Source organism: Lissotriton helveticus, unplaced genomic scaffold (genome assembly GCF_964261635.1).
Source record: "Lissotriton helveticus unplaced genomic scaffold, aLisHel1.1 SCAFFOLD_422, whole genome shotgun sequence".
Classification (NCBI taxonomy): domain Eukaryota; kingdom Metazoa; phylum Chordata; class Amphibia; order Caudata; family Salamandridae; genus Lissotriton; species Lissotriton helveticus.
Window position 1 is genome coordinate 639,709 of NW_027611854.1, and position 14,977 is coordinate 654,685.

The following is a 14,977-nucleotide window of genomic DNA, read 5'->3' on the forward strand; positions in this document are numbered from 1 at the left end:
TACCCAGGAGGTCGGGAAGGGCACCTCATGTGGCCCCTCCCCTAGGGCCCATTTAAACTGTCTTAAAGGTCTGCACCATGGCTCTGTGCATACGTCGATGTAAAGGTCCATGTCCTGTGATGCCAATACCTGTGATTTAAAGTTGCATGCAATTAGAGGGGCTAACTCATTCCCTTTCTGCCCTGGCATAGCCATTGGCTAGCGGCATAACCATCAGTAGTGTAGCGGTTGCAGTGGCACTGGGCCCACGGGTATTACGTTCTCAATGTTCGCAAATTATGGCTTTATTTTACTGTGCAGCCAGTGGGCAAGAGTGATGAGGTGCTTTCACTTTGCACCAGCACTCATAGCACCATTGCTGTGCTACTTGTCTTGCTTATATGAGTATTGCAGCCATGTTCCAAATCAGTGAGGCATGGGAGAGGTCCTCCCTCTAATGGGCATTAAAGTACACCCTGACTGGACACCCAGGGGAGGAGGCACCAGTCCATGTGCTTAGCAGAGCTGGACTATGGCTGTGAGGCTCTTTGGGGGCCTCTCTCAGGGGTATAGCTGTCAGTGGTGCAGCAGGTGCAGTGCACCCGGGATCATGGATGTTCTGGGACCAATAAACCCAGATTATGGCTGCGCTTTACTGACTAGCATAATTTTCTTGCATTAGGGCCAATGGCTACATTACTATGCCACTGGTCCCTTCTCTCATGCACCGCACAGCCATGGTCCAGATCTGCAAAGTTCAGGAAAAGTCCATCCTCCCCTAGGCCTACTTGCTGTGATCCAGTGCTGGGAGGCATAAGGAAGAAAGCCTGCTGCTTTGGGCCTTTCAGCACTGGTCCATAGCTGCAAAGCCCAGGGCAAGAGGTGCCTCTGAAAGGCAGAGATATCAATAGTGCAGTAAGCGCAGTGGGAGTTGGGCCTCGTGGGGTTATGGGTCCCATGCACCCAAATTGTAGCTGTATTTTGCTCTCTACAAAAGGTCTACAAACATTGATGGATGGAATGACTGAATGAATCACATCAACTGGTAATTCTGCATGCTGCATCCCACTCCATTATTTTCACACCTTGCTACCTCAGTTTGGACCCAGCCATATGCAAATCAGTCTTGACCCTGCTCCAATAGGAACAGACCAGGCCAATCTACCAGGCCATGTCCTCCCTGAACCGGAACACAAGCAACCCAGGACAGGTGCCGCCGTAGTTAGGGATCATCAGCCAGGTATAGCTTGGTTCTATTAACAAAGTGAGCACAGGACCCACGTCTGGGGATAACCGTCCCTTTTAGGGCAACTCACTAAATTAGCTAAAAATGGAAAGGATAGAATGTGTGAATTAATCATAGCCATTGCTGAGGCTGATACCCCCTATTTTAAACTGAGGTCCACCAGGGAAGCATCATCTCAATTTGAAGACCTCTGCTTCCACCATTTGTTTTTATATTTTGTGCACTTCCAAACTGAGAGATTTTACTTAGCTGATGAGGCACGGATATTTTGGTCTATATTGTTATAGGTCTAGAAGCTATATGGAGATTTTTTGCTTTTCCGATCTGTTTTATACATGAAAATACTATGGTAATATACTGACCGGACGCAACCCGGGAGGCCTGACCTCTCTCCCATGGGGCAGTCCAGCACTATGAGACCCAAGGAAATGGACCACTTAGTGGGCATTTTTTAATTGTTCAAAATTAGGAGAAATTAAATGAGAAGAGATGCATCTCAAATCGGTTAACTGAATTTGCATTATGCTAATTTACAAAATGAAATGCACTCTGTATCCATGTACTTGTCTACTAATTTTTAGTGTCAGAACATTTAAAGGCTTCAGAGAACGTTGATAGGGGTGCTGTAGCCATTGCTCCTTACGCATGACATTAAACCCTTTTCGCCTACATATGATTGTATTCTGGTCATTTCTGGCGTTTCTCAGTGACTAGGGTGAAGATTTTGTTAGAAGACAAACTATTTTCACCTGTTTTATTTCCTTTCACATCTTTTTTGCACATACCCTATCTTGCAATGGGAATTTTGGAAACCATCTTAGAGCTTTTATCCACACTGGATCCCTTAACCCCTTCCATGCGTGAGACGGCCGGGAGACATCCTGCGCCACGGTGCTCGTGTGCACAGGACGGCTTCCGGCTGTCCTCGCACATGACATGGGAAATCCCTCTGGTGCGGGCACCAGAGGGATTTCCTTTTCCCCCCTGACAGCCTCGGGAGCTGGGGAAGGGCTTCCTCAGCTCCTGAGGCTGTCTGTGTTGTTTCTGTGAAATGAAGATCAGAGTGCACATCGTGTTGACTTCTTGTACAGAAACAGAAACTAAAATGAGCATTGAGGCTCATTTCAGTTAACTTTATATGTGCTCAGGGGGCTATCTCAGCCCCCTGAGCACATAGAAAGACCGGAGAAGGGATCCATACACTAGGCAGCAGGTAGGGGGAGCGGCCCCTTGGGCAAGAGTCTTTGCTCCCCCATAAATATTAGGCTTAATTCAGTCTTTTGGGGGCTCCAGCTCTAATCAGCATCCCTCGGGGGGGGAGGGGCAGAAAGCCCACTAGAACCAGGGATTGTTTTAACCCATTAATTAGGGGTGGGGGCTGCCCAATATGGGCATGCCAATGCCCCCACCCCCTGAACAATTAGATTCTTTCTGTCCCCCTGTGGTGCAGATGGGGGTAGTATCCCCCAATCTGCCCCCCGGGGGGGACAGAAAGCTCACTAGATGCCAGTTTTTTTTTTACATTTCATTTTGGGGTGGGGGATGCTCAAGATGGGCATACCAACGCCCCCACTCCCCCCACAAAATACCAATCTTTATGCCCCCTGGGGGGCATAGAGGGGCAGTAGCCCCCATCTGCCTACCCGGGGGTCAGAAGCCCACCGCTGCACTATAACAGTCTTTCTGCCCCCTGGGTGCAGATGGGGGCAGTAGCCCCCAATCAGCCCCCCGTGGGGGACAGAAAGCCCACTAGGCACTAGCTTTAGTTTTTTTTATGATTAACTTAGGGTTAGGGGCTGCCCAAGATGGGCATACCAATGCCCCTATCCCTCCCCCCACAAAATTCCAGTCTTTCTGCCCCTAGACACCAGGGATTATTTTTTTATTAGGCCGGGGGTGCGAGCTGCCCAGAATAGGCATGCAAATGTTCCCACCCTACTCCCCCAAAGAAAACTAAAGACTTGCTGCCCCTCCAGGAGGAAGATGGGGGCAATAGCACCTGATCTGGGGGGTGGAAAGCCCACTAAGCGGCAATTTTTTTTTTTTATATAGGTTGGGGTGGGAGCTGCCCAGAATGGTCATGTCAAGGCCCCACCCCCCAAAAAAATGACATAGTCTTTCTGCCCCCCCCCCCGGGAGGCAGATGGGGCAATAGCCCAATATATGCCTCCACGGGGTGGGACAGAAAGCCCACTAACCACCAGGGATTTGTTTTTCAAATGTTCGGGGTGGGTGTTGTCCAGAATGGGCATTCCAAAGCCACCACCCCCCCAAAAAAGATTCCACCGCCTTTCTGGCACCCCAGGAGGCAGATGGGGGCAGTAGCCCCTGGTTCGCCCCCGGGGGGCAGAAAGTCCACTAGGCACCAGCGATTATGCTGGCTTTTCTATTAGTAGGGGTGGGAGCGTCCCAGAATGGGCATCTCAATGACCCCCCCCAAAAAAATAGCCACATCCTTTCTGTCCCCCTTGGGGGCATATCGGGGCAATACTCTGGATGACTTTTTTTCAGGATGTGTCTACCTGTAGATTTTGAACCCTAGATCCGGCGACTGGAAACGGCCCAAAATGTGACGTGGATAAATCACATTTTCACAGTGAAAACTTACCCTTTGTTTGCAAAGTGCCTAGCTTTAGATTTTGAACCCTAGCTCTGCCGGCACCTATGGAAACCTAGCAAACCTATAATTTTTTTTAAACTAGACACCCAGGAGAATCCAGGCTGAGGTGACTTGTCTGTCTCTCACCGGGTTCTGTTATCCAGAATCCCTTGCAAACCTCAACACTTTCTTCAATTTCTGTCGTGGAAAGTTCTGGAATGTGTGTGGATCCACAAAATTCTACCCACCCCGCATTCCCCAATGTCTTCCGAGAAAAAGGGTACCTCACTTGTGTGGGTTGGCTTCGTGCCCATGACAGGAAACGGCCCAAAACGCAACGTGGACACACCACATTTTACAGTAAAAACTGACCCTTTTTTTGCAAAGTACCAGTGAGGCATGGCTTGCAAGAGTCGACCAACGTTTTCCTATCCAGAATGCCCTGCAAACATCAAATTTAGCCCAAAAAATCACTTTTTTCTCAAATTTCTGTGTGGGAAAGTTCTGGAATCTACGTGAATCCACAAATTTCCTACCACCCTGAAGTACCCAGGTCTCCCAATAAAAAATGATCTCTCACTCGCGTGGGTGGGTCAAGTACCCCCTACAGTCAAGGGCTCAAAACGTATTGAGGAGACATCAAAATTACCTATCACAAAACAACGTGGTTTGCAAGGGGGGCCACCTGGGTTTTTGACCCCAGGCTCGGTGGCCATCTTGGGAAACTACCAAACACACACATTTCTAAAAAGTAGACACCCGGGGAAATCCAGCGAGGTATGGCTTAGGTGGATCCACCAAAGTTTGCCTACCCAGAATGCCCTGCAAACCTCAAATTTAGCTGAAAAAATTACCTTTTTCTCAAATTTCTGAGTGGGAAAGTTCTGGAATCTACGTGGATCCACATATTTCCTACCACTCAGCGCTCCCCCCAGGTCTCCCAATAAAAATGATACCCCACTCGCGAGGGTAGGTTAAGTACAGGCAAGGTTCCAAAAACATATTGAGGGGACATCAAAATTACCTATCACAAAACAACCTTGTTTTGCAAGGGGGGTCACCTGGGTTTTTGGCCCCGGGCTCGGCGGCCATCTTAGGAAACTACCAAACCAACACATGTATGAAAACTAGACATCCGGTGGAGTCCAACGAGGTATAGCTTGCATGGATCCCCCAACGTTTTCCTACCCAGAATGCCCTGCAGACCACAAATTTAGGTAAAAAAAACAAATGTTCCACATATTTTTGGGTGGCATCACTGTGTCGGCACAAATATCCTACCCCACAGCGTTCCCCTCAGACTCCCGAGTAAAATTAATACCTCACTTGTGTGGGTGGGGCAGGGGCCTGTGACTCGGAAGAGCCCAAAACATAGGGAATAAGGGTGAAGCACTGAGAATTCTAAGCGCAAATTTTTTTTTGAAATACGTTTTTGCCCAATTTTGCATCGCCAACCATCTAGATATACCTACTAAAGCCACACATTTCTAAAAACTAGAGACCCAGGGGAGTCCAGGAAGGTATGGCTTGCGTAGGTAGCCCAAAGTTTTCCTACCCAGAATGCTTTCAAACCTCCAATTTTGCTGAAAAAAATCACTTTTTTCTCAAGTTTCAGAGTGGGAAAGTTCTGGAATCTACGTGAAGATTGCAGTGGTTATATCCATGCTGTAAATGGTTATTTCCAAAGGGCACTTGCACTGATGATGTCTATATCGTACCTGCTCTTTGACTGAGAAAAATGTACACTGCAGTCCCACCACAGGCATTGTGCAACAGAGCATAGATATGTTCAAGTAGTGTGTGTGACTGTCAAGCCTTTCTGTGAAAATGTTCAATAGCTTGTTGCGAACTTGTATGCATGGTTCAGAATTTTGGGAATGAGTCAAGCAATTTGCCAGCCACTATATGGCACATAAATACTACATACGTTCACAAAAGAACAATGAATTAGTTAATCAGGCACCAAGTAACTCTTGGAAATCCTGCCATCCTTTAAATTTCTGGAATAATTATTTACGTATGAAAGGAGAGCAAATCAAAGACAGAGAGGCGCCATTATGCTACACCTTACACCTCTAACTGTTACTGTGTGAGTTACATGGCTAAAAACGAGTTGTGAGAGCAAAGGAACTACCATCATTGGCCCAGCGTGGCACCTTGAAATTTCTCAAGATGCAATAATTAATATGATAATACAATTTATAATTTTAAAGGTTGTTACACTATAATATAAATGTAATGTCGCCGCATATAGAGTGGATATGTGGTTCTGGGCATTAGGTCCCAATGTTCAGAATATTCATGAGAGGCCATGGCTTCAAATGTACACAGCGACCAGGGCTTGAGGCCTTATCTGTGTGATGTCACAACTCAGAACCATGGCCATAGCAACTAGTTTCACATCAGAACCTTCAGTATGCAGAGATATCCGGACAGGACAGGTGAAGTACCAGGGCTCTCAGAGGCAATACGATGGAGGGTCCCAGTGGCCTCATCCCAGCAGACATTACAGATGCACCCAGAACCACCCTGGACCTTCCTGATTACGAGGACGAAGGTAAGAGTCCGGAATGGGGTCAGAATAAGATGCAGACCTGGGATGTAAAAAGGGCTGGTATCTCCCAGGCCCAAAGCACCACTATGACACAAACTTGGCACAAAAACCTCTGACCTTAAGAAAAGGGTATGCTGTATTTGTAGAGGGCGAGTGATGACTACATGGTTTGTTCGAGTCGAGGTTGAATCCTGAATATTCACTGAGTAATAAACTATGTTTAAGTGGAAATGAACAGTCAACAAGGTTAAAACAAAGCCCATGCTTAGAGCTGTCTATAACTTAACACTCGACCATATAAATACAAAATAAAGGTGTGACAGAGTTACAATACTGAACCTTTTATGACAAATAGCATCTGCCTAGGGTTGGTGCTAGGCATGGGCAGCGGCCCAGGATCCCGCACTCAGTCCACCAATATGGGCCCTTGCGCGGCCTCACACCTATGATCCAGTGCTGCTAGGCCTTGGGGAGGGGCATTTGTCTCCTGGACTCGCAGCAGGGCTGGACTGGCCTAGCGGGCACCGAGCATTTCCCTGTTGGGCTGGAACAGTGGGTGATGGTTTTGAACCAGTGTGGGTCCTTGTTGTTGATGGGGGACAGATTAGCCATGGTCTAGTGCTGAGAGGCAAAAGGGAGGAAGCCTGTTGCTTTGGGCCTTGCAGCACTGGTATATGGCTGCAAAGCCCAGGGCAAGAGGCCCCTCTGAAGGACAGAGATATCAATAGTGCAGCAAGCGCAGAGGGAGTGTGGACTCATGGGGTTATGGGTTCAATGCGCCCAAATTATGGCTGTATTTTACTCTCTACAAAAAAGTCTACAAACAGTGATAGATGGAATGCCTCAATTAATCACATGAACTGGTGATTCCGCAGGCTGCATCCCACTCCATTATTTTGCACACCCTGCTACCTCAGTTTGGACCCAGCCTTTGCAAATCAGTCTTGACCCTGCTCCAATGTGAACAGACAAGACCAAACTACCTGGCCACGTCCTCTCTGAACCCTAACACAAGCAACCCAGGACAGGTGCCACCCTAGTTAGGGATCATCAGCCAGGTATAGCCCTGTTCCGGTACCATAGTGAGCACAAGACACATGTCTGGGGATACCCGACCCTCTTGGGGCAACTCACTGAAGTATCCAAAAAAGGGAAGGATAGAATGCTTGAATTAATCCCAGACATTGCTAAGGTTGATGCCCCCTATTATAAACTGAGGTCCATCAGGAGGGCCTTGTCTCAATTTGAAGACCTCTGCTTTCACCATTTATTTTTATAGTTTGTGCTCTTTCAATCTGAGAGATTTTACTTAGCTGATGAGGCAGGGATATTTGGTCTATATTGTTATAGCCCTAGAAGTTATATAGAGATTTTTTTCTTTTTCATTCTGTTTTAGACATGAAATTCTATCCATGATGGTCAAATCAAATCAAATCAAAATAAAATTTATTCGGCTATACAAGAATAACCATAAAAGATACATAGCGACAATACATGAAAAAGATCAGGCATATATATAAAAATACAAAACATTCAATAAAAAGGCTAAAGGCCATAATCAATAGAATTTAAAAGAGACAAGACCAGCTTGCAAGGTGCACTAAGAGTTCACAGCTTATCCCATCATAAATATTCCAAGATTTCATCAGGCCCCACGTCAGTTGTCCATACACTGTCTTGATTTCAAAATTGACTTAAGGTACCCCACCACAAATGGAATACAATCATCCTTTCATAATTGCAAATATAAAAGTGCAGGTCGCACTTGCCTGAAATTCAGCTTTTTTACAATAGGGACCAGAAATTGTTTTCGTGGAACTGAGTACAGATTACAGAAAAACATAAAATGAGATCGTTCCTGTGGGGTATGTAACCTTTACAACGAAACTTTTACAACGACCTACCCTTACAACACAACTTTTACAACGCAAACTATGACAATGCATTGCTCTAGGGGGCGCTCTAGGATAGGGAATAGGTTAATTTACTATCCAATAACCTTCCCTACTATCCACGGGGACTGGAGTTGGAATAGTAAATTAAACTATTCAGTATCCAGCACCCCAAAGCGCTATGCGTTGTAATGGTGTGCGTGGTAAAAACCGCGTTGTAAAGGTAGGCGTTGTAAACGTATGCGTTGTAACGTCATACATCCGTCCTGCGGAGACAGGCCATCGCAGCTGCAGGGTACTAACTCATGACTAGTATAACTGCCCTTAGGTCTTGCTAACAAGAGATGTAACGTGTGCGTCCTAAACCTGGTTAAGAGAAACTTTTCATGTGTTGACATTGACCCTAAAAGATATGGCTCTGCTAGTGGGGTTGTTTTGAGCATTATGTGTCTATGAACAGTTTCTTTTTTTAGTTCCTACTCATCCCTGTCCAATTTTTTAAATGCCAGGTAGGAATCCTTAACAAGCTCCACATCCATCCTAGTATTTTTTTCAGGCATATGGAATAATTCTGCACGCCCTATCCCTTCAAAGCTATGTCTAATGTGTCTGAGCCACGAAATTCTAGGAGCCTTATCTAGGGAAATACATTCACGTATTATATGATGATCATATACTAACCAGACACAACCCTAGAGGCCTGGCCTCTCTCCCATAGGGCTTGTAGCCCTAGTCCAGCACTGTGAGACCCAAAGAAATGAACCAGTTTTAGGGCTTGGCTTGCAGCATTATTTAATTGTTTAAAATTTGGAGAAATGAGATGAGAAGAGATGCATCTCAAATATGTTGACTGAATCTGCATTATGCTAACTTACATAATGAAATGCAAAGTGAAACCATGTACTTGTCTACTAATTATTAGAGTCAGAACATTTAAAGGCTTCAGAGAGCGTTGATAGGGGTGTTGTAGCCTTTGCTCATTGCACATGACAATAAACCCTTTTAGCCTACTTATGATTGTATTCTGGTCATTTCTGGTGTCTCTCAGTGACTTGAGTGATACTTTTGTAAGAAGACAAACTATTTTCAACTGTTTTATTTGCTTTCGTATCTTTTTTGCGCATACCCTATCCTATAATGGGTATCCCAGAAATCATCTTGGAGCTTGTATGCACACTGGCACCCTTACGGGCATTCTACATGCTGCAGCACACCTCACTAGGGCATGAAGAAATAGAACCATATCATAACACTGTTATGGTACTCCATATATCCTCCTTGCTATCCTGCACCATCTTCAAGCCCAGCTGTATTATCTGCAAAGCTATCACAATGCGTTAACAGTCTACAAACCAGCTACCGTTCCCATCACTCCATGATGTGATGCTTGTTGTTGACCCTGAACAGTATTCCGCTGCTTTTGGCTAGGTTTGCCCTATATGACTGACACCCCTGGCTTCTTAAATGACAGGTTTGCCATCTCCAGTGGCTCTCCACACCCCCGCAGGAAGGACATCTTCAGATGGAAGAAGATGTGCTAAAAAGAGACAAAAATAGAAAAAGGCCTTTCCCATCTATGCCCCGAGGATCTAGAATGTTATTCTCATACCTATCCAGACAGCCCAAAGCCAGCTGCAATAAAGAAAGCAGCAAATGCTCAACTTTAAAAGAAGAAAAATCTTGATGCTGTCACGATTCGCAACTCGTATCATATGTTGACTGTGGCTTAGCAGCCTTTCAATTTGGCTTGTGCTAATCTCATACACATATACGTATCTAATGCACTAATCTGGAAACAAATTGCTAACATTTGATTGAACATAAGAGATTTGGAGACACATAGGTCAAACCTTTCCATCCAGTGTGACTATTATAATGTATTTCCATTTAATTGAAAGTTAAAATATGTGCTTGTTTTATTAGTGTTAAGACATATGTTTTTGTTTTACTGATATCCACGCCAATAAAGTTGGATCTTGAAAAGTCGCTTACTAATAGGCAATTGATGACACTTCCTATGATGTTGTTTTCTGTGATTTCACAATGAATGGAAATTGAGAGGGGCTCACACATTCCCTTTCTATCCGGGGACCCAGAAATAAAGTTGACTTGAAGTATTTGCACCTACATATCTAAGGAGGCACAAACAGCATCTTCATTTTTTCTAAGTCCTTTGTGTAATTACTGTGGAGCCCTTTTCCCAGCAACAAAATGTAATGCTTGTATGTTACACATGTCGTATTGTCCTCACTATCCCTAAAATATATTACCTACTGGCGGTCGCCAGTAGGTAGTTATAGTTAGGACCTAGTTTCCGTAGGAAATCCACCACATTCTATTTGGAATAACTTTGGCACCAGTGGATGAATCTTCGTGAATTTCTCGAAGAAAATGGCCTGCTCGGTGCTGCTCCTTCCCTGAAAGTTTGGAGATGATTCGTCAAGTGGGGGCTGAGAAAAAAGGGAGGTCCCAAAACATGTTTTCCCCATGCAATTTTCCATAGGGACCTTTAGCCAGGGCTACAGCCCGAACGGCTGAATGGAATTACACTAAATTTGGCAGAGAGGTAGAGTTTTGTTCGCAGATTGTGCTTTTTGTTAAATGGTGTAAATCCGTTCAGTAGTTTCTGAGAAAATTGCAAGTAAAATCATAGCCATATCTAGCGTCGGAGTTCAGTACGCGTACTGAAATCTGTTCATTTACGAGCGCGAGCTGCATGCTGATTGGCTGTGAACTGTCTGTCAACGCTCGAAACCAGGAAGTGTTGGCGGCCATCTTGTGCCTCGCTAGAACCGAGTCACAAGAAAACAGTAAAACAAAGTTGAGAAATAAGGGAAGGGGGTAGGGTAGAGATATTCTGACCCTCTAGGCTTGGTCAGGGAGTCGTACATGGATGTTTAGGGTCTATTTTTTTTAAAGAAAAATCACGTTGTACGCGTCTGTAAATACCTACAATTACGAGAAGGAGCTGCATGCTGATTGGCTGTCAATACTCCAAACCAGGAAGTGTTGGCAGCCATGTTGTTTGTCGGGAGAGCAGAGTCACAAGAAAAAAATAAAACAAAGTTGAGAAATAAGGAAAGGGGGCAGGGTAGAAACATTCTGAGCCTATAATCTTGGTCAGGGGGTGGTACATGGATCTTTAGGCTCAATTTTTATTTTTTACAAAATAAAAAATGGCGGGGTACTTGTGCGGTACTTGTACACGGTGGAAAAGGTGAAAAAAAAAGTAGAAGTTTGTTTTAGTCATTAGGTCCGAGGGGGTAAATTACGGGGGCAATTTTTCTGCATAATGGGAGCTTGTAAGGTGCCCCGAGCACTGGGGAACGGCACTCCTCTGGTTTTATTTTGAAGTATGCGGGGGGGGTTACGGTCCTACTCCCCGCAGTCTCGGTGAGCGGCACCCCCCGGGTCTTTATTAAAAAAAATATGTTTTGAGCTCTCTCTCCCCTCGTACACTTCGCGGGGAACGCCACCTTTCTGGGGCAGTGATATGTAAAATGACCTTCCAGCTCTGGGTATCTGCATTGTCTGGAGTTTTTTTATTAAAGTTGGGAGGGTGGGCTTGATAATACGTCCTTGTAAATTCCCATAGAAGCCTATGTTCTGGTGCTAACATGGGGTTCTATGGGAAATAACAAGGCTGTATTATCAAGCTCATTATCGCCGTTTTATCAGCAGTTTCTTGCCAATAAAACGGCGATAATTTTAACACCGGTCCTTGATAATATGCACCTAAGTTTACTGGTCAAAAAAAAGAGCAATGGGCCATATTATCAACAAAAGGCGATACATTATCGTCACTTTTATTGGCAGGAAACTGCCGATAAAGCAGAGATAATGGGCTTGATAATATGTACTTGTGCATAACCATAGCAGGCTAGGTGAGGCTCAGAATCTGGGCTGCTATGGGAATTTACAAGGGCTATGTTTTTTTTGTTAATGTTGGGAGGGTGGGCTTGATAATACGTCCTTATAAATTTCCATAGAAGGCTATGTTCTGGTGTTAACATGGGCTTCTATGAGAAATAAGAAGGCCGTATTATCAAGCTCATTATCGTCGTTGTATCGGCAGTTTCCTGGCAATAAAATGGCGATAATTTTACCACCGGTCCTTGATGATATGCACCTAAGTTTATTGGTCAAAAAAAGAGCAATGGCCCATATAATCAACAAAAGGCGATACATTATTGTCACTTTTATCGGCAGGAAACTGCCGATAAAGCGGTGATAATGGCCTTGATAATATGCCCTTGTGAATAACCATAGCAGCCCAGGTTAACACCAGAACCTGAGCTGCTATGGGAAGTTACAAGGGCCTATTATCAAGCATATTATCGCCGCTTTATCTGCAGTTTCCTGCCGATAAAAGCAGCGATAATGTATCGCCTTTTGTATGTAAAGCTTTCCTTTTTTTGGTGTAGCAGTTGTACTCTCTTCGCATGCTCTGCGTCGTTTCGAAGTTTACGTTTTCATTCTCTTCAAGTTCAACAAGCAAACCTTTCTTTATATCAGTTAGTAAATCTGTTGCTTTCTTTTCCCGGTTCGTGTGATTTATCCGGTGCTGTACTTTTGTACAGTATTAATAGTCATATTTTTTATATATTTATTTGAAAGTTAGTGCCGAGGCGGCAAACGTTGATTACGTACTCTGTCCACTGCCATTTTAGTAGTTTCTCACCGTTGCATTTATTATATCAGTTAGTTAGAACTCAGTAGTTTTCAATCCTAGTCTTGAATATCTTACTATAGTATTTCAACATTATTTTTATTGTGGACCGTCATACCCCTCCCCCACAAAATAAAAGAAGTATGTAGTTTTTTAAAATTAACTTTTATTAAACAATAAATATAAACTAAACTCAATTATAACTATATTAGAACTGGTAAAATACCTTAAACAATGTTATAAAGAAGTTGTGAAATGGATTCCAAAAGGTGTTCGATTGGTAATCTGCAAAAGAAAAAAGAAAATTAGAGTTTAGAATTATGTAGATGTGAGTAAATGAGCTGAAGCATTAGAAGTTGTGGTAAATCTACAGTTTTACGTGTGCAGTGTGACTCATATATTCCTGTTCTGTTATAGAGCCGCGTTCAAGTGGTGTCTTTGTGGAAGTGCCTATTGCGTTACTGACGCCCGTTATGGCGACTTATTTCTAATGCATTCCTATGAAGGATTTTTAGATCTAGGCCTCTATGCTTAGCGTCGTAAACCCTTGCGGCCAAACACTGCAGGCACTTGGATGCACACCTTCAGGTGGGCTGATCCTCTACACGTCCAAGTAGACAGCAGTATCTAAGTTTAAGAGAGATAGAGAAGTGATGTCACTGAGAGTGAGAGAGAGAGAAAACATTACAACTGTGTTGCAGAGTCTCGAGTTGAGATTTTTTGATGAACCAGACGTAGATTTACTAGCTCCTTGCATCACTTTACCCATGTTAAAAGTGACTCAAAAGTGGCGTAATAAGGTTGATGAGCTGTTTGTCAGACTGTTGCAACCTATCTGTTGTCACTGCTCAGAGGTAATTATAGATTTTACAGAGAAGCTGCTGTACACTATGCACTCTGGGCCATAATATCAAGCCTGGTGACAAAATTATCACCACTTTATCGGCAGGAAAGTGTCGCTAAAGTGGCGATAATGAGTTTGATAATATGCTCTATGGAATTTCAATCGAAGGTCATGTTAGATGTCCTTCACATGTAACATGAGTTTCGATTGGAATTCCATAGAGCATATTATCAAACCTATTATAGCCACTTTAGCAGCAGTTTGCTGCCGATAAAGTGGCGATAATTTTGTCGCCTAGGGTTGATGATATGGCTCTCTTTCATTTCACAAATAAAACTAACAGTACAGTTTTACGAGTGCAGTGTACCTGGTACATTTCAGTTGTTATAGTGCCGCATTCAAGTGGTGTCTATATGGAAGTGCCTACTGCGTTACTGACGCCCGTTATGCTGAATTATTTCTAATGCATTGCTATGAAGGCTTTGTAGATCTAGAGGGCTATGCTTACCTTGTATAAAGAGTGCGGCCACCGGAGTTCACCATTCGACTTGAATTCTGCCTCTATATGTCAAAGTATATTCAATAAGTTGCAGAGAATTCCATTGCTGTTGCTCGATAGGCCGTGGTTGCTTCTGAAGGATGTTTGGTGATGGAAACAAAAGGACATATTGATTAGTCATCGTAAACTGAGTTGCGTAACTACTATCAAAAGTGATCTTTAATGTGGGTTCTTAATATTCCGTAGTTAAGACTGTTGCTGCTCCAGTAAACAAAGGAAGATTGTTGGACCTAGAGTTGTCAGGTCACCTAGGGTAGCCTGGCCTAGGGTAAGACAATCAGCTATCAGAGGCACATGTGTAAAGATTGCATTCCACCCAGCAGTAACTCAAAGTAATTCCACTCAAAAATGACACTACACCAATTTTTTTATGGAAAAATAAGAGCTGTTTTATAAAAGTTCTCTTTCTTTCTTTAAATGTACTCTCCAGCAAGTCTTTCTTTGCAATACTTCAAATCACATTTGTTTCAATTAATCATTAAGACATCACATTAGAGGAATGATTACTTGGTTTAAATCTTTTCACAAGCGCAGTACAGTGCAGACAGTTTCTCAGTTTTAACCTTTCCTCCTTTCACCTGTAAACATGGCTAACAATAGTCTTTTATTATTCTTGGCGGAGCATAGATCAACAA